This window comes from Hyla sarda, chromosome 1 (assembly GCF_029499605.1).
Source record: "Hyla sarda isolate aHylSar1 chromosome 1, aHylSar1.hap1, whole genome shotgun sequence".
Taxonomy (NCBI): Eukaryota; Metazoa; Chordata; class Amphibia; order Anura; family Hylidae; genus Hyla; species Hyla sarda.
The window spans coordinates 156519522-156540214 of NC_079189.1; the positions used below are offsets into that span (position 1 = coordinate 156519522).

A 20693-nucleotide genomic window follows, 5' to 3' on the forward strand; every position below is an offset into this window, starting at 1 on the left:
GCTGCTATTCATAGCCGGGACCCTGAGCTAACAGTGCGCGGCTAACAGTACGCGGCGATAAAAGTTGACCGCCGAGTCTGAAAGTGAAAGTAAACGCTTCCCGGCAGCTCAGTCGGGCTGATTGGGACATCACGACAAAATCGCATGGTCATGACATCACGATTAAATCGCTTAAATCACACGGTCAATGGCGTATGCGCAAAAAAAATTCTGAAGTCCAAAATAGCATATTTTTGGTCACTTTTTATATCATGAAAAAAAATGAATAAAAAGCGATCAAAAAGTCCGATCAATGCAAAAATGGTGAGAATTTTAAACATATAAATTTTCCTGCATGTAGTTATGATTTTTTTCCGAAGTACGACAATATCCACCCTATATGAGTTGTGTATCATTTTAACTATATGGACCTACAGAATAAAGATAAGGTGTTATTTTTACCGAAAAATGCACTGCGTAGAAACGGAAGCCCCCAAAACTTACAAAATGAAATTTTTTCTTAAATTTTGTCACACAATGAATTTTTTTTCTGTTTTGTCGTGGATTTTTGGGTAAAATTACTAATGTCACTGCAAAGTAGAATTGGTGGCGCAAAAAATAAGCCATCATATGGAATTTTATGTGCAAAATTGAAAGCGTTATGATTTTTAGAAAGTGATGAGGAAAAAATGAAAATGCAAAAACTGAAAAACCCTGCGTACTTAAGGGGTTAAGGTGAAAATGGGCTTGGTCCTTAAAGGGGTAATCCAGTGGAAAACATTTTTTCTTAAATCAACTGGTGCCAGAAAGTTAAACAGATTTGTAAATTACTTCTATTAAAAAATCTCAATCCTTCCAGTAGTTATCAGCTGCCGTATGATCCACAGGAAGTTGTTTTCTTTTTGAATTTCCTTTCTGCCTGACCACAGTGCTCTCTGCTGACACCACTGTCCATTTTAGGAACTGTCCAGAGTAGGAACAAATGCGAATAGAAAACCTCTCCTGCTCTGGACAATTCCTAAAATGGACAGAGGTGTCCGCAGAGAGCTTTTGTGGTCAGGCAGAAAGGAAATTCAAAAAGAAAAGATCATAACAGCAGAAGTAATTTACAAATCTGTTTAACTTTCTGGCACCAGTTGATATAAAAAAAAATGTTTTCCAGTGGAGTACCCCTTTAAGGGGTTAAACACAATACCAAACCCCTCACCTGGAAGCAACTTCAGGTGGGGGTTGCAAAACCCCGTGGAGAGCACTTTTATTGTGTATTATCGATAATAAAACTTATAGGAACCTAGTAGTTAAAAACCCAGCAGTTCAGCCACACTATTTGTATCTGCACTCTTAGCCGAGAGTGTATTTATGCCCTGTGCCTGCAGTGCTACAGGGCCTCTTTAGTGGATATATTGCTGATATTAAAACTATAGTAGCACAGCCTCCCCTACATGTTTCGTGACCACAGTTACGTCATCAGGGGTGTCTGAGGCTTATGACTGGGCTACTATAGTTTTAATATTAGCAATATATCCACTAAAGAAGCCCTGTAGCACTGCAGCCACAGGGCATAAACACACTATCCGCTGAGAGTGCAGATACAAATAGTGTGGCTAAACTGCTGGGTTTTTAACTATTCGGTTCCTATAAGTTTTATTATCGATAATACACAATAAAAGTTACGTTTTAAGGGAGGGTGCTCTACACAGGGTTTTGCACCCCCACCTGGAGTTGCTTCCAGGTGAGGGATTTGGTATTGTGTTTAAAGTTGCAATACCACACACAACCTGAGGACAAGTGTGGTGCTCTCAGCTCTCACAATTCCCTAATAGGGTAAACTAAATGTTCCTTCAAATAGCATAAAATATTATTGCTTTACCTAAAAGTTTCTACATAGATACTGCACTGCATAAAGGAACTGATCACTAGTGTTAGAGAATTAACAATAAATAAATAAAACATGCATTAAGTGATGATGGATATCAGTTATGGTAGGAACTTCAGCCACCAAGCATCAGAGCAGCTGCAATAAATGTTAGGGTTCTTACAGACCTACTGTACCCAGAATAAAATCTGATCCTGTCAGTGACCCTTTGAATCATGCCCTTTTTCAGAATGCTCCCTCTTGATTGTGTACCTTTATCTATAAAACAACTGGTAATTCAAGAAACTGTACCTACTACAGGTTATGTCCAGAAGAGTTTTCTATCTATGATTTCCAGTAAGAATGTTAACTTGTTGGAATGATGCAGTATTTATTTTTCCAGATTTCTTTTTTCTAATTCTTAGAATATCAAATATATGTATCATATAAACTATACAGCACAATACAAAAATTGGGAGTTGCTTACTCAAATAGATTATAAGATATATATATAGATATATATATATATATATATATATATATATATATATATATATGGTACATTATTTACTTTGAAAAGATTACAACAAATGGAGAGAACTCTTTTAGGGGAGTAAGAGGCAACACCCCATACTTACACAATGACATACATATAAACGGTAATAAACAAATATGTTAGCCACCGCTCCACAGTAATCAAAAGTTCCAATCAATTATGCCACAATGGTGCTGTTGTCCACAGTACAAAGTGGGAAAGGACACAGCAAAATAGTAAATGATATACAATGCCAAATATTGTTGTGAAGTATGGGAGTGACACCACCAACTTATTGCGTGTTTAGGCAAATTCTTTTGCCTTGAGGGCAAAATATTGAAAAAAAATATGCTTTGGGGTGTCAATGGCAGTGTTTAATCTTGCTACAGCTATTTTTTAAATGTAGGCAGGGCATTGCAGGGTAGGGACTTGGCCTCCTGACACAACTTGCTCCAGCTCACTTTGCCTTAAGATGGGCATACAAAATCTGGTCATAGTAAATTTCCCTGAAAACTATTCATTTTCACATTTTCACACTTTAATAATCTGCGGATCCCCCTTTAGCAGCAATCACGATTCACATCCACCAAATATTTCTTGTAGCTGCAAATATAATTTGTACAATGTTGAAAGGGAATTTTACACTATTCCCCCTACAAATTAGTTTCAGTTCAACAATATTTTTGGGACACCCTGCAATCACAGCCCTCTTCTGGTCATGCCACAGCAGCTTAATACACCCCCTCCCATAGGCTTGCATTGAGTCCTGACGTCACAGACTTCCGTTCCCGTAGTCGCGACTCAGACCCTCCAGCGGTTCCGGTGAAAAAACAGGTGGGTGCCACATGCAAAAATTTGTTCTATATATATATATATATATATATATATATATATATATATATATATAATAATCAGTAAAACATGTGATTTTGTCATATACTGTTAGTATTGTAAAGGACATCAGTATATATATATATCTATTATCTTATATATGATTCTCACTGGGAGCATTGCTCAGTGTTTGCATTCCTAAGACCTGGTGGGAAGGTCTCAAGTATAGACTTTGATAATGAGTCTTTGTACAAGGCTAGTTAGCCAGTCTTGTGAATGTTATTCTGACTAACAATTAATTACCCATTTGACAAAACACAGAGAGAGATTCACACGTCTGTGTGAAAGAGACCTCCATGGTATTCTTATCTCTCCAATAAATTTGGATGTCTAGGTAGGTCCCAAGATGTCTATGACAATCCAGGTTTTAATTACTTATATATGTCAAAGATAATCCCTGAGTTTCTAGACTTGGTAAGAGACACAAAAATGGTATTCCATTTAATTAAGACCAATTTGGATACTGTGGATGGAATTATACTATTTAGATTGGCGAATAAATTAATAAAGTAAAATAATTAATAATCTCCTTGTCACGATGCCGGCTGGCAGGAGGTGGATCCTCTGTGCCAGAGAGGGATTGGCGTGGACCGTGCTAGTGGACCGGTTCTAAGTCACTACTGGTGTTCACCAGAGCCCGCCGCAAAGCGGGATGGTCTTGCTGCGGCGGTAGTGACCAGGTCGTATCCACTAGCAACGGCTCAACCTCTCTGACTGCTGAAGATAGGCGCGGTACAAGGGAGTAGACAGAAGCAAGGTCGGACGTAGCAGAAGGTCGGGGCAGGCAGCAAGGATCGTAGTCAGGGGCAACGGCAGGAGGTCTGGAACACAGACTAGGAACACACAAGGGAACGCTTTCACTAGGCACAAGGGCAACAAGATCCGGCGAGGGAGTGCAGGGGAAGTGAGGTATACATAGGGAGTGCACAGGTGAACACACTGATTAGAACCACTGCGCCAATCAGCGGCGCAGTGGCCCTTTAAATCGCAGAGACCCGGCGCGCGCGCGCCTTAGGGAGCGGGCCGCGCGCGCCGGGACAGGACCGACGGAGAGCGAGTCAGGTACGGGAGCCGGGGTGCGCATCGCGAGCGGGCGCCACCCGCATCGCGAATCGCATCCCGGCTGGAGGCGGTATCGCAGCGCACCGGGTCAGTGGATCTGACCGGGGCGCTGCAGTAGCGAGAGTGTAGCGAGCGCTCCGGGGAGGAGCGGGGACCCGGAGCGCTCGGCGTAACAGTACCCCCCCCCCTTGGGTCTCCCCCTCTTCTTGGAGCCTGAGAACCTGAGGACCAGATTTTTGTCTAGGATATTGTCCTCAGGTTCCCAGGATCTCTCTTCAGGACCACAGCCCTCCCAATCGACCAAAAAAAAGGTTTTCCCTCTGACCTTCTTGGAGGCCAGTATCTCCTTTACGGAGAAGATGTCCGAAGAGCCGGAAACAGGAGTGGGAGAAACAAGTTTGGGAGAGAAACGGTTGATCACGAGTGGTTTAAGAAGAGAAACGTGAAAGGCATTAGGAATACGAAGAGAAGGAGGAAGAAGAAGTTTGTAAGAGACAGGATTAATCTGGCACAAAATTTTGAAAGGACCAAGATAGCGTGGTCCCAATTTGTAGCTGGGAACACGGAAGCGGACATATTTAGCGGAGAGCCATACCTTGTCTCCGGGAGAAAAAATGGGGGGAGCTCTTCTTTTCTTATCAGCAAACTTCTTCATGCGTGATGAAGCCTGTAAGAGAGAATTTTGGGTCTCTTTCCATATGGTGGAAAGATCACGAGTTATTTCATCCACAGCGGGCAAACCAGAGGGCAAGGGAGTAGGGAGGGGGGGAAGAGGGTGACGGCCGTACACCACGAAAAATGGGGATTTGGAAGAAGATTCAGAGACTCTGAAGTTATATGAGAATTCGGCCCATGGTAGAAGATCTGCCCAGTCATCCTGGCGGGAGGAAACAAAATGCTGTAAATAATCACCCAGGACCTGGTTAATTCTTTCTACTTGCCCATTGGATTGAGGATGATAAGCAGAAGAAAAGTTTAATTTAATCTTGAGTTGTTTACAGAGAGCCCTCCAGAATTTAGACACGAATTGGACGCCTCTATCCGAGACGATCTGCGTGGGCAACCCGTGAAGACGAAAAATGTGTACAAAAAATTGTTTTGCCAACTGAGGCGCTGAAGGAAGACCCGGAAGAGGAATAAAATGTGCCATCTTGGAAAATCGATCAACGACCACCCAAACAACAGTGTTGCCACGGGATGGGGGTAAGTCTGTAATAAAGTCCATACCAATCAGAGACCAAGGCTGTTCGGGAACAGGCAGAGGATGAAGAAGACCAGCGGGCTTCTGGCGAGGAGTCTTATCCCGGGCACAGACAGTGCAGGCCCGCACGAAATCAACAACATCCGTCTCCAGAGTCGGCCACCAATAGAAACGAGAGATGAGTTGCACGGATTTCTTGATGCCCGCATGGCCTGCGAGATGGGAGGAGTGACCCCATTTGAGGATTCCGAGGCGTTGGCGTGGAGAGACGAAGGTCTTCCCTGGAGGAGTTTGCCTGATGGAGGCTGGAGAAGTGGAGATCAGGCAGTCAGGAGGAATGATGTGTTGCGGAGAGAGCTCTACTTCCGAGGCATCCGAGGAACGAGAGAGAGCATCGGCCCTAATGTTCTTATCGGCAGGGCGAAAGTGAATCTCAAAATTAAACCGGGCAAAGAACAGAGACCACCTGGCCTGGCGAGGATTCAGCCGTTGGGCAGACTGGAGATAGGAGAGATTCTTGTGATCGGTGTAAATGATAACTGGAAATTTTGATCCCTCCAGCAGATGCCTCCATTCCTCAAGTGCTAATTTAATGGCCAGTAGCTCTCGATCCCCGATGGAGTAGTTCCTCTCCGCCGGAGAGAAGGTCCTAGAAAAAAAAAAACACAGGTAACAGCATGCCCGGAAGAATTTTTTTGTAGAAGAACCGCTCCAGCTCCTACTGAGGAGGCATCAACCTCCAATAGGAAGGGTTTAGATGGGTCAGGTCTGGAGAGCACGGGAGCAGAAGAAAAGGCAGACTTGAGCCGTTTAAAGGCGTCTTCCGCTTGAGGAGACCATGACTTAGGATTGGCATTCTTTTTGGTTAAAGCCACGATAGGAGCCACAATGGTGGAAAAATGTGGAATAAATTGTCTGTAATAATTGTCGAACCCCAAAAAACGTTGGATAGCACGGAGTCCGGAGGGGCGTGGCCAATCTAAGACGGCAGAGAGTTTGTCAGGATCCATTTGTAGTCCCTGGCCAGAGACCAAGTATCCTAGGAAAGGAAGAGATTGACATTCAAACAGACATTTCTCCATTTTGGCATATAGTTGATTGTCACGAAGTCTCTGAAGAACCATGCGGACATGCTGGCGGTGTTCTTCTAGGTTGGCAGAAAAAATCAGAATATCGTCCAGATACACAACAACACAGGAATATAAGAGATCACGAAAAATTTCATTAACAAAGTCTTGGAAGACGGCAGGGGCGTTGCACAGGCCAAAGGGCATGACCAGATACTCAAAGTGTCCATCTCTAGTGTTAAATGCCGTTTTCCATTCATCCCCCTCCCTGATGCGGATGAGATTATAAGCACCTCTTAAGTCCAGTTTGGTAAAGATGTGGGCACCTTGGAGGCGATCAAAGAGTTCAGAGATAAGAGGTAGAGGGTAGCGGTTCTTTACCGTGATTTTATTAAGACCGCGGTAGTCAATGCAAGGACGTAGGGAGCCATCTTTTTTGGACACAAAGAAAAATCCAGCTCCGGCAGGAGAGGAGGATTTGCGGATAAAGCCCTTTTTTAAATTTTCCTGGATGTACTCAGACATAGCAAGAGTCTCTGGGGCGGACAGAGGATAAATTCTGCCCCGGGGTGGAGTAGTGCCCGGGAGGAGGTCAATAGGACAGTCATAAGGCCTGTGAGGAGGTAGAGTCTCAGCTTGTTTTTTGCAAAACACATCAGCAAAGTCCATATAGGCCTTAGGGAGACTGGTTACAGGGGGAACCACAGGGTCACGGCAGGGAGTACTGGGAACCGGTTTAAGGCAGTCCTTGAAACAAGAGGTACCCCAGCTCTTGATCTCCCCTGTGGACCAATCCAGGGTTGGGGAATGGTGTTGAAGCCAGGATAGTCCAAGGAGAATTTCGGAAGTGCAATTGGGGAGGACCAAAAACTCAATTTTTTCGTGATGAGGTCCGATGCACATTAGGAGGGGCTCCGTGCGGAAACGTATGGTACAGTCCAATCTTTCATTGTTAACACAATTGATGTAGAGGGGTCGGGCGAGACTGGTCACCGGGATGTTGAACCTGTTGATGAGAGAGGCCAAAATAAAATTTCCTGCAGATCCGGAATCCAGGAAGGCCATAGTAGAGAAGGAGAAGGTAGAGGCAGATATCCGCACAGGCACAGTAAGACGTGGAGAAGCAGAGTTGACATCAAGGACTGTCTCACTTTTGTGCGGAGTCAGCGTACGTCTTTCCAGGCGGGGAGGACGGATAGGACAATCCTTCAGGAAATGTTCGGTACCGGCACAGTACAGGCAGAGATTCTCCATGCGGCGTCGTGTCCTCTCTTGAGGTGTCAGGCGAGACCGGTCAACTTGCATAGCCTCCACGGCGGGAGGCACAGGAACGGATTGCAGGGGACCAGAGGAGAGAGGAGCCGGGGAGAAAAAACGCCTCGTGCGAACAAAGTCCATATCCTGGCGGAGCTCCTGACGCCTTTCGGAAAAACGCATGTCAATGCGAGTGGCTAGATGAATGAGTTCATGTAGGTTAGCAGGGATTTCTCGTGCGGCCAGAACATCTTTAATGTTGCTGGATAGGCCTTTTTTAAAGGTCGCGCAGAGGGCCTCATTATTCCAGGATAGTTCTGAAGCAAGAGTACGGAATTGTACGGCGTACTCGCCAACGGAAGAATTACCCTGGACCAGGTTCAGCAGGGCAGTCTCAGCAGAAGAGGCTCGGGCAGGTTCCTCAAAGACACTTCGAATTTCCGAGAAGAAGGAGTGTACAGAGGCAGTGACGGGGTCATTGCGGTCCCAGAGCGGTGTGGCCCATGACAGAGCTTTTCCAGACAGAAGGCTGACTACGAAAGCCACCTTAGACCTTTCAGTAGGAAACTGGTCCGACATCATCTCCAAGTGCAGGGAACATTGTGAAAGAAAGCCACGGCAAAATTTAGAGTCCCCATCAAATTTATCCGGCAAGGATAGTCGTAGGCCTGAAGCGGCCACTCGCTGCGGAGGAGGTGCAGGAGCTGGTGGAGGAGATGATTGCTGAAGCTGTGGTAGTAGCTGTTGTAGCATCACGGTCAGTTGAGACAGCTGGTGGCCTTGTTGCGCTATCTGTTGTGACTGCTGGGCGACCACCGTGGTGAGGTCAGCGACAACTGGCAGAGGTACTTCAGCGGGATCCATGGCCGGATCTACTGTCACGATGCCGGCTGGCAGGAGGTGGATCCTCTGTGCCAGAGAGGGATTGGCGTGGACCGTGCTAGTGGACCGGTTCTAAGTCACTACTGGTGTTCACCAGAGCCCGCCGCAAAGCGGGATGGTCTTGCTGCGGCGGTAGTGACCAGGTCGTATCCACTAGCAACGGCTCAACCTCTCTGACTGCTGAAGATAGGCGCGGTACAAGGGAGTAGACAGAAGCAAGGTCGGACGTAGCAGAAGGTCGGGGCAGGCAGCAAGGATCGTAGTCAGGGGCAACGGCAGGAGGTCTGGAACACATAGGTATACATAGGGAGTGCACAGGTGAACACACTAATTAGAACCACTTGCGCCAATCAGCGGCGCAGTGGCCCTTTAAATCGCAGAGACCCGGCGCGCGCGCGCCCTAGGGAGCGGGGCCGGGCGCGCCGGGACAGGACCGACGGAGAGCGAGTCAGGTACGGGAGCCGGGGTGCGCATCGCGAGCGGGTGCCACCCGCATCGCGAATCGCATCCCGGCTGGAGGCGGTATCGCAGCGCACCGGGTCAGTGGATCTGACCGGGGCGCTGCAGTAGCGAGAGTGTAGCGAGCGCTCCGGGGAGGAGCGGGGACCCGGAGCGCTCGGCGTAACACTCCTTATTGAGATTATAGTTTTAGGATATTGCGAGACTTCATTCTACCTGCAGAAGAATCAAGACTCATAATCTATGAAAACATTAAATAATTGCTTAGACATATTGGTAGAATTTTTCTATCGATAATAAGTATATTTTCCATACAGGAAACTTGTTTTAAGTTCTTCCTCCTAAAACATAGTCTAGCAAGATCATGAAACTCTGTTATTTGTCTTAATGTCTTACCAAGATCATGTATAGAAAATAGTCCAGAATGGTGCGGAAGTATATAAAATTTCTTCCATGTTTATATCCTTAGATGGATTTGCTCATTCTTGGAATCATGTGATTTGTAGTTGGTTAGAAGGGGGAGGGGAGTGTATTTTGCATTCCATATTAGATGTCTATGATTAGATATTGCCCATCTTGACATCATAAGGTTTCCTCTGGACAGAATGATAAGTAACCTTTTTATTATATGATATTCCTAACTTAGTAGTTTTTGTCTAGCTTCTGTATTCTGAGGAAGGGGTGTGTCTGAGGCAAGCTCTCAATCACCATGTATTAATTTCCTCCCTGAGTCTGCTGTGTCATGCTGGGTCTCTTCATCCAATCACTATAGGTTGCATTGTAACCCGTCCTTTCTGTTTTCATGCTGCCCTCACTTCCAGGACTTTGTCCAAGCCTGTGCTTCAGCTGGAACAAAGATGAGGCTGCAGCCAGACATGTTCTGGATGGTATGGGGACCCCTAGAGGTCTTTTTTTGCAAGCCATGATTTCTATAAAAAAGGAGATACATTTTATATGAAGTATATTAGAAAGGTTAATGGTTTACCAAGATGTACAACATATAAAACATTTTTGATTCTTCTTTTGGTCGTTTTTCTTCTTTTAAATATATTCTCCCCCCATTTACCGTGTTAATTCCCTTTTTGTATTTAAACAATTCTATCATATCGCCTGTGTCTCGTCTTTCTTCCAAGCTATGACAGCAGCCCGAACCATAATACTGCATTCACCATGCTCTACAGTAAGATTATGATTTTGGTGTACAGTGTTTTTTTCTTTTTTCTTTTCCTTCAAACTAAGCTTGTGCATTTGTGCTAAAAAGATGCACGTCTAATCTGTATATAACATAGTTACATAGTTCATAAGGTTGAAAAAAGACCAGAGTCCATCAAATTCAACCTATAACCCTAATGAGTCCCTACTGAGTTGATAAAGATCTAATATCCATAACCTGTAATTTTGTTATTCACCAAAAATGCATCTGGGCCCCTCTTAAATTCTTTTACAGAGTTCACCATGACCACCGCCTCCGGGAGAGAATTCCACAGTCTCGCTGCTCTTACAGTAAAGAATTCCCGTCTGTGCTGGTGTGGAAACCTTCTTTCCTCTAGACGTAGAGAATGCCCCCTTGTAATAGATACAGTCCTGGGTATAAATAGATCATGAGAGAGATCTCTGTACAGTCCCCTGATATATTTATAGATAGTTATTAGGTCTCCCCTAAGCCTTCTTTTTTCTAAACTAAATAACCCTAATTCTGATAATCTTTCTGGGTACTGTAGTCCTCCCATCCCCCGTATTACCCTGGTTGCCTGTCTTTGAACCCTCTCCAGCTCCACTACATCTTTCTCATACACTGGTGCGAAGAAATTCAGGAGAAAATAAAGATAATTGGTTTTCTCAATCCATAGAATGATAAAGGTATCCCTTGGTGAAGGTAAATATTATATAGCAAAAGTGAAAAATCACCAATAAGGTTTAGATATCAAATCTTAATTTATTTCACTGATAAAATCGTTATCAAAAAGTGTTAACTAATAATGGGAGGGGGGTGAGGGTACAGGTGAGTGCCTACACTCAGAGCCCTGCCTGATCTAGGGAGGGTACCTAAACTAAGTGTGGATAGGAATGGGAAACATAGAGACAATATATACAGATAAGTTAGCCTCTTCTACCAACGCGTTTCGCCTAATGTGGAGACATAGGCTCATCAGGGGACAAGAGGGCAACAAATATATACAGCGATAACAAAGTATTAGTACATTGAAACATAGATGAGTTAACACTTAAGTACTAAACGATTGACATAGAACAGATACAATCTGATAAGTAGAAGAAGATGGGAATTGGTCACAGTGGTCAGGGACAGTCAAACTAGGGTATATGTTGTCAGTGTCTAATTGTCAAGATAAAGATGCATAGAGACATTTAGAAATGGGATATCAAATACAGTACAGTATTAGACCTAAATGATGTATAATGGTGTCCTATACAAGTTAAGGTATTAATAAAGAAGTAATCTTCAGAGTATTTATATTCACTCCATGTACAATTCCATACTGCAAAAAACAAATTAGAGGACATGAGACATCCAATCTCAAAGAATATTTATAGAGATTCCAAATCGTATATCAATTTATCTTACCACAGGTGTGAATAAGTGGTAGATGCCATAATCAATAGAAAATGATGATAGATCAAGAAGGTAACGTTAGGTCTAGACAAAAAAGATAAATACAAGAAATTGTAGTGTCCAAATACAGTACAGAACCAAATAAATAGAAAACAAAGGGCCTATCACATACCCTGATGCGACAGCCTGTACATGTATGATATCCCATATAAGCCAGATTCAATTGGTTCCAAATCAAAATTGATAACTGTGAACCCAAAGAAACATCAATTGAAATTATCCATGTGCTTATAGTATGAATGTATACTGATGAAGTAATAAGATACATAGTAAGCCAGTTGTACTGACCTGTCCACAGCCACTAAATAGAGTCAGCGTGTGCATAAACAAGATGAGGCCATTTTAGCCTGAGATAGATCCCAGGTAGCTAAAGAGAGAAAATATGACGCCAGGTCAAAAAGAAAGAAACTAAGTGAACAGTCTGTAAACAAGATGAGTGAATAGTCTATGAGCAAGATGCATAAACTAACTGCTAAATACCTTATCAGATGAGGATATGATGTCTACTACCGGAGATGGTGAGCGCCAGCACGCCGCTGGATATCGAAGCTCACCCGGCGTTTAAATAGAGCTCCCGGGCGTCTTTGATGATGCTGCTTCCGGTGTATGGAACGCAGCAAAGACGTCACATCCGGCGAATTGACCCGCACAGAAGGCGGAACTAATCGCGGCGCCACACAGATCGTGTGGAGCGCAACCGGAAGTATGCTGTGGTTCAATGGACCGCAGACCCTGGCAACTACCGGTGCCTGGAACGCAAAGCGATATCTCTTCCGGTCCCCATGAACCGCAAGAGAGGAGCAATAGAAGTTAAAGAGAAACCGCAATTGGTCAAGATGCTAACCTAGATTGACACCAAAGATGACACCAAAACATGTCACATCACATCGGGTTACAATCTATTGACCTGGCATACCAGTTCAAATATATGGAAAGAAAATAAAGATAAATATAGATCAAGTACAGTAGGGACAAGGGAGCCTACCTGAAAAAACACATGGAACATTATAAATAGTCTGTCTGTTCGAGTACCACTGAGACCCAATGATATAGATGGCAAACAAATGATAAAAATAGGGATAGGAGAAGGAGGGGGGAGGGGGGGGGGGGACCAAAATAAAAAGTCCCATGACCTCTAAGGGTATCCACCAAGATTTTAAATGTATGATGCAAACGAAATTGCGTCATTAAGTCCAAGAGGGACAAAAGTCCGCAACTGGTAAATCCATTTTGTCTCCATTTGAAGAAGTTTTTTGTCTAGATCTCCACCCCTACTATCAAGTTGGACCGTAGTAACACTCTGGAAAGTTAAATTACAAGGAGAGTCTGGGTGGAAGAGATGCATGTGATTAGATAGGGTTTTATCCCTTTTATTTCTTATATCCCCTATATGCTCTAGAATACGTCGTCTAAATTGTCTACTAGTTTTTCCGACGTATCCCTTGGGACAGGTGCAGGAGGCTAAGTAAATGACACCCATTGTTTTGCAATTCGCATAATTGCGATTAGTGTAGACATGATCGTCAGTATAACGTTTAAAGGTTTTTGATACTTTTATGTAGTCACAGGCTTTACATCCCCCACATCTAAATGTGCCCTTGATTTTTGGGTTAAGCCACGTAGATTGTTTTGGAGTGGAGAGGTGACTATGTACTAGGAGGTCCTGTAGATTTTGAGACCTTCTATAAGTCACTATTGCTCTATCTTCAATTAGTTGTCCTACCAGGGAGTAATCTTACTTGAGATGGCTAGCAACTTTTTACAGTCCCTGAATACGGAGGGGTGGAATGAGGAGGCTAGAGAGGTTTTTTCAGAGAAAGAACTCATTCAAATTAATAAATCCATCCCAACACTTACTACTATTTTTAAAGAATTACATACAACATATAAAGACCAACTAAAATCTTGGTGGGAGGTTAAGTCATTGGAGAACTATATTCTTCATAATATTGTCCCAAAGGGTTTGAGAATTTCCATAATTCCAGCAGTTCGATCCAGGACTCCACAATTAATGACTAAATGGGAAAAGGAAGCGACTTCTGCGTCTATTAGATTTATGCAACTCCTTCTAGACGAAGAAAAGATTAATTTAGATACAGTTACAACAAAATTACAAGACCTGATAAAGACTGCCAACACATTGAGAAGTGACCCAGACTTTACCAAAAAAGAGGGTGAGCTACAAAACAACATAGAGAAATATAAATTTGTGCTGAAAGAACATAAACACAAACAATTCAAAAGAGATCTCACAGAATTTAGGGACAACCGGGCATATACCTTCATTGGACAGGAGCCCAACAGAATTACCGATACCGATATTTCCTCTTCGGAAGCAGAACTATCGGATTCTGATAAATCTAGAAATCCCAATTACCGTTCACCATACAAAACGAGATACGGTGGACAGAGATGGAATCACAATCCACGAGGCAGGGGCAGGAACCCAAGAGGAAGAGGAAGAGGGTCATTTATACCTTCTGGACAAACTTCCTCTATCCCAGCCGCATCTCTTCATCCATCAATGGTTGGACAATCACAATCATATACATCATCTTCTCCCTCTTTTTTGGAGCAAGGGCCACAAGGACAGGTACCCAGGAGTTAGTAGAACCAACGGACAATCAGATCATCAATCTCTCTGCACATGTTCTTACAGAACATGAACGAGCAGTCCTAAACAAAGGTCTATCATTTGTACCGACAGCTATTCCTAAAACGTTTGAATGGATAAAAGATATCCATCTCTTTGGACGAAAATTAAAGTGGAAAAAATTTTTTAAAATGCAGGACACACGTACTTGTACCACCCTTGGTATTACTCCATCGGACCTAGAAGGTATAGTCACACTTAACTCACTGCTATCAGAAAGTGATAGGGTTCCAGGAGAAGGCCCTTTTACCAAACTAAAACCTAAAAGTACCCGGTTCCCACCAGTGGGAGATCATGACTGTATTGACAGTTTTGTCGATATAGTCTGTCGAAATATTGAACTTACTCTCTCTAACTTTCAAATACCCAGTTATAATCTATCAAGATCGGAGTCGGCCGCGCTCGAGTCACTCAAAAGCAACACCGATATAATTATCAAACCTTCTGATAAAGAAGGGAATTTGGTGATTATGAATCAGGACCAATATGTTCAAATGTGTTTACAGGTATTAAACGATAACACTACCTATCGAATTCTAGACTACAATCCCACTATAAAATATCATAAGGAACTTAAAAACATCCTTCTGGAGGCAAAATCCGCTAAATTAATTGATGAGAATGAGTTTTCCTTTTTACTTCCTCTCCACCCACGGACATCTACTTTTTATGGATTACCTAAGGTACATAAAGGGTTATCACCTCTTAAATGTCGCCCAATTGTCTCGGGTGTGGACAATTTGACCCAAAATATAAGCATTTACTTGGACAAAATACTTAGACCATTTGTCCTGAGTCTACCGTCATACACCAGAGACACAACTGATCTATTATTAAAATTGGAGGGCATCACCCTGGAACAAAATCACTGGCTGTGCACGATCGACGTGGAAGCACTCTATAGTTCCATTCCTCACAAGTCAGGCTTGGAGGCAGTCGAGTTCTATCTGAAAAGCAGAAGTGTACTTCTGACACCCCATAACAATCTAATTATGACATTACTATCATTCATCTTGACACATAACTTCTTTCTGTTCAACCGTAAAATATACCACCAACTCAGGGGCACGGCAATGGGGTCCCCAGTGGCCCCCACATATGCCAACATGCTCCTGGGTTGGTGGGAGGAAACGGTTATCTTCAATGACCACTACTCAATGTACCATAATTCCATCATACTCTGGGCACGCTATATTGACGATATAGCGATCATTTGGTCTGGAACATCTGAGTCCTTTCATGACTTTATAAAAGATATCAATGTGAATAATATTGGCCTAAGGTTCACATATGAGATTAATAAAAATTCCCTAAATTTTTTAGATGTTACATTGGAACGAAGTGAAGACGGCACTATTCATACTAAAGTATACAGAAAACCTACTGCAGGTAACAATCTACTTAGGTGGGAAAGTCATCATCCAGTCCCCTTAAAAAAGGGTATACCTAAGGGGCAATACCATCGTATTCGACGAAATTGCTCTTCAGATAATGCCTTTAAATTAGAGGCCAGTGACCTTAGGTCACGTTTCAGACAACGAGGATATCCCGACAGAGTTCTAAAACAAGCATACCAAAATGCTTGTACAAAGGACAGAAATAGTCTTCTCAAATCCAAAGACAGGATTCCTGATGAGACGACTGCCCCACGCATAATTGCCACCTTTGATGCAGCAGCGTCAGACATCAGATCAATCATCAATTGTCATTGGCCAATCTTAAAAAGTGACCCCCTGGTAGGACAACTAATTGAAGATAGAGCAATAGTGACTTATAGAAGGTCTCAAAATCTACAGGACCTCCTAGTACATAGTCACCTCTCCACTCCAAAACAATCTACGTGGCTTAACCCAAAAATCAAGGGCACATTTAGATGTGGGGGATGTAAAGCCTGTGACTACATAAAAGTATCAAAAACCTTTAAACGTTATACTGACGATCATGTCTACACTAATCGCAATTATGCGAATTGCAAAACAATGGATGTCATTTACTTAGCCTCCTGCACCTGTCCCAAGGGATACGTCGGAAAAACTAGTAGACAATTTAGACGACGTATTCTAGAGCATATAGGGGATATAAGAAATAAAAGGGATAAAACCCTATCTAATCACATGCATCTCTTCCACCCAGACTCTCCTTGTAATTTAACTTTCCAGAGTGTTACTACGGTCCAACTTGATAGTAGGGGTGGAGATCTAGACAAAAAACTTCTTCAAATGGAGACAAAATGGATTTACCAGTTGCGGACTTTTGTCCCTCTTGGACTTAATGACGCAATTTCGTTTGCATCATACATTTAAAATCTTGGTGGATACCCTTAGAGGTCATGGGACTTTTTATTTTGGTCCCCCCCCCCTCCCCCCTCCTTCTCCTATCCCTATTTTTATCATTTGTTTGCCATCTATATCATTGGGTCTCAGTGGTACTCGAACAGACAGACTATTTATAATGTTCCATGTGTTTTTTCAGGTAGGCTCCCTTGTCCCTACTGTACTTGATCTATATTTATCTTTATTTTCTTTCCATATATTTGAACTGGTATGCCAGGTCAATAGATTGTAACCCGATGTGATGTGACATGTTTTGGTGTCATCTTTGGTGTCAATCTAGGTTAGCATCTTGACCAATTGCGGTTTCTCTTTAACTTCTATTGCTCCTCTCTTGCGGTTCATGGGGACCGGAAGAGATATCGCTTTGCGTTCCAGGCACCGGTAGTTGCCAGGGTCTGCGGTCCATTGAACCACAGCATACTTCCGGTTGCGCTCCACACGATCTGTGTGGCGCCGCGATTAGTTCCGCCTTCTGTGCGGGTCAATTCGCCGGATGTGACGTCTTTGCTGCGTTCCATACACCGGAAGCAGCATCATCAAAGACGCCCGGGAGCTCTATTTAAACGCCGGGTGAGCTTCGATATCCAGCGGCGTGCTGGCGCTCACCATCTCCGGTAGTAGACATCATATCCTCATCTGATAAGGTATTTAGCAGTTAGTTTATGCATCTTGCTCATAGACTATTCACTCATCTTGTTTACAGACTGTTCACTTAGTTTCTTTCTTTTTGACCTGGCGTCATATTTTCTCTCTTTAGCTACCTGGGATCTATCTCAGGCTAAAATGGCCTCATCTTGTTTATGCACACGCTGACTCTATTTAGTGGCTGTGGACAGGTCAGTACAACTGGCTTACTATGTATCTTATTACTTCATCAGTATACATTCATACTATAAGCACATGGATAATTTCAATTGATGTTTCTTTGGGTTCACAGTTATCAATTTTGATTTGGAACCAATTGAATCTGGCTTATATGGGATATCATACATGTACAGGCTGTCGCATCAGGGTATGTGATAGGCCCTTTGTTTTCTATTTATTTGGTTCTGTACTGTATTTGGACACTACAATTTCTTGTATTTATCTTTTTTGTCTAGACCTAACGTTACCTTCTTGATCTATCATCATTTTCTATTGATTATGGCATCTACCACTTATTCACACCTGTGGTAAGATAAATTGATATACGATTTGGAATCTCTATAAATATTCTTTGAGATTGGATGTCTCATGTCCTCTAATTTGTTTTTTGCAGTATGGAATTGTACATGGAGTGAATATAAATACTCTGAAGATTACTTCTTTATTAATACCTTAACTTGTATAGGACACCATTATACATCATTTAGGTCTAATACTGTACTGTATTTGATATCCCATTTCTAAATGTCTCTATGCATCTTTATCTTGACAATTAGACACTGACAACATATACCCTAGTTTGACTGTCCCTGACCACTGTGACCAATTCCCATCTTCTTCTACTTATCAGATTGTATCTGTTCTATGTCAATCGTTTAGTACTTAAGTGTTAACTCATCTATGTTTCAATGTACTAATACTTTGTTATCGCTGTATATATTTGTTGCCCTCTTGTCCCCTGATGAGCCTATGTCTCCACATTAGGCGAAACGCGTTGGTAGAAGAGGCTAACTTATCTGTATATATTGTCTCTATGTTTCCCATTCCTATCCACACTTAGTTTAGGTACCCTCCCTAGATCAGGCAGGGCTCTGAGTGTAGGCACTCACCTGTACCCTCACCCCCCTCCCATTATTAGTTAACACTTTTTGATAACGATTTTATCAGTGAAATAAATTAAGATTTGATATCATACACTGGTGCCCAGTACTGTACACAGTATTCTATGTGTGGTCTGACTAGTGATTTGTACAGCGGTAGAATTATTTCCTTGTCGTGGGCATCTATGCCCCTATTGATGCCCCCCATGATTTTATTTGCCTTGTCAGTAGCTGCCTGACACTGGTCACTACAGATAAATTTAATATTAACTAAGACTCCTAAGTCCTTTTCCATGTCAGTCGTCCCAAGTGTGCTTCTATTTAATACATAATCCCAGCCTGGATTTTTCCTCCCCATGTGCATTACCTTACATTTATCAGTGTTGAACCTCATCTGCCACTTCCCAGCCCAAACCTCCAACCTATCCAGATCCATTTGTAACAGTGCACTGTCCTCTATAGTGTTTACCGCTTTACAGAGTTTAGTATCCTCTGCAAAGATTGCAACTTTACTATTCAACCCCTCTACAAGGTCATTAATGAATATATTAAAGGGGTACTCCGGTGAAAAACTTTTTATTTTTAAATCAACTGGTGCCAGAAAGTTAAACAGATTTGTAAATGACTTCTATTAAAAAATCTTAATCCTTCCAGTACTTATTAGCTGCTGAATGCTACAGAAGAAATTATTTTCTTCTTGGAACACAGAGCTCTCTGCTGACATCACGAGCACAGTGCTCTCTGCTGACATCTCTTTCCATTTTAAGAACTGTCCAGAGTAGTAGAAAATCCACATAGCAAACATATGCTGCTCTGGACAGTTCTTAGGTGTCAGCAGAGAGCACTGTGCTCGTGATGTCAGCAGAGAGCTCTGTGTTCCAAAAAGAAAATAATTTCCTCTGTAGTATTCAGCAGCTAATAAGTACTGGAAGGATTAAGATTTTTTAATCGAAGTAATTTACAAATCTGTTTAACTTTGTGGCACCAGTTGATTTAAAAAATAAAAAACTAAAGTTTTCCACAGAAACAACATTTTGTTTCTAAAGGCATTGTGGAACAATCAGTCTTGGGCAAACTTGAGATGGACTGAAAAAGTGGAACCTTTAGGACAAATACACATCACTATGTTGGAAGGAGAAACATTATATACCCAACAATAAAACTTTATCCTAACTGTAAAGTGCGGTGGAGGGAGCATCATGGTTTGGTAGGCTCTGTCTCAGGGCCTCCATTTCCTACAATCATTGAGGGAACATCTAATTAAAAGAAGAGAATGTAAGGGCAGCAGGCCATTACCTCAAGATGTAGAGATGTTGAGTGATATACTGTAAGACAAAAAAACTATTTAAAAAAATTGTAAAGAAAATACTATATAGGCTTTGCACTTAAGAGATCCCAGAAATACATATGAACTGAAACAAAATTGCAAAGAAGAATGGTCTAAGATTCCTCTTCAACATTGGGCAAATCTTATTTGCATTTACAGGAAACGTTTGGTGGAGGTGACTGCTGCTAAAGAAGGATTCTCACATGCCACAGGCTGTCACACCTCCCCATTAACCCTTTCCTCTCAGCCCCTCCTTGATTGACATACAGAGCCCTGTTTATCAGTCAATTAGGGGCTGGAAGGTGAGGGTTAGTGAGGAGGTGTGACAGCCTGTGGCACTTCAGCATCTCAATCCCACCTCCTTGACCTTGACTGAAAAATAAAAATAAAATTTTATAAACTTAACAACTACCATCATCTTCAGCTACCCTAATAGTTATCCTATGGAGTCTCCATTTGACAGAATCCCTCTAAATACAAGGGTTTCCTGCACTTTGTGATGTCCTCACAATGGGGGAGATTTATCAAAACCTGTGCAGAGGAAAAGTTGCCCAGTTGCCCATAACAACCAATCAGATCGCTTCTTTCATTTTGCAGAGGCCTTGTTAAAAATGAAAGAAGCAATCTGATTGGTTGCTATGGGCAACCGAGCAACGTTTCCTTTGTACAGGTTTTGATAAATCTCCCCCAATGTGCTCAATAAAAAACACAAACAGTAAAGTTTGTTAATAACCAGATCACCTAATTTATAAATAATTATTGTAGAAATCTAGGTAATTGTAAAGGGTTTCCTTACCATTTTTTGAACTGTAAGTATT

At 42.5% G+C, this 20693-nt stretch overlaps 1 long non-coding RNA gene across 2 annotated transcripts in view; it reads right to left on the reverse strand.

Annotated features, from left to right (window-relative positions):
• LOC130302886 (uncharacterized) overlaps positions 1-20409 on the reverse strand; it is a 110016-nt gene extending 89607 nt beyond the window's left edge. The window contains exons 1-2 of one of the 2 annotated variants that reach the window (XR_008853035.1): positions 20288-20390; positions 19845-19873 (exon numbers count right to left, since the gene is read on the reverse strand). This is a non-coding gene — a long non-coding RNA (uncharacterized LOC130302886). Of the gene's footprint in view, positions 1-19844; positions 19874-20287 lie in introns of both variants that reach the window. The other variant, XR_008853041.1, reaches the window with a different exon arrangement.
• Between the last annotated feature and the right edge of the window lie 284 nt (positions 20410-20693).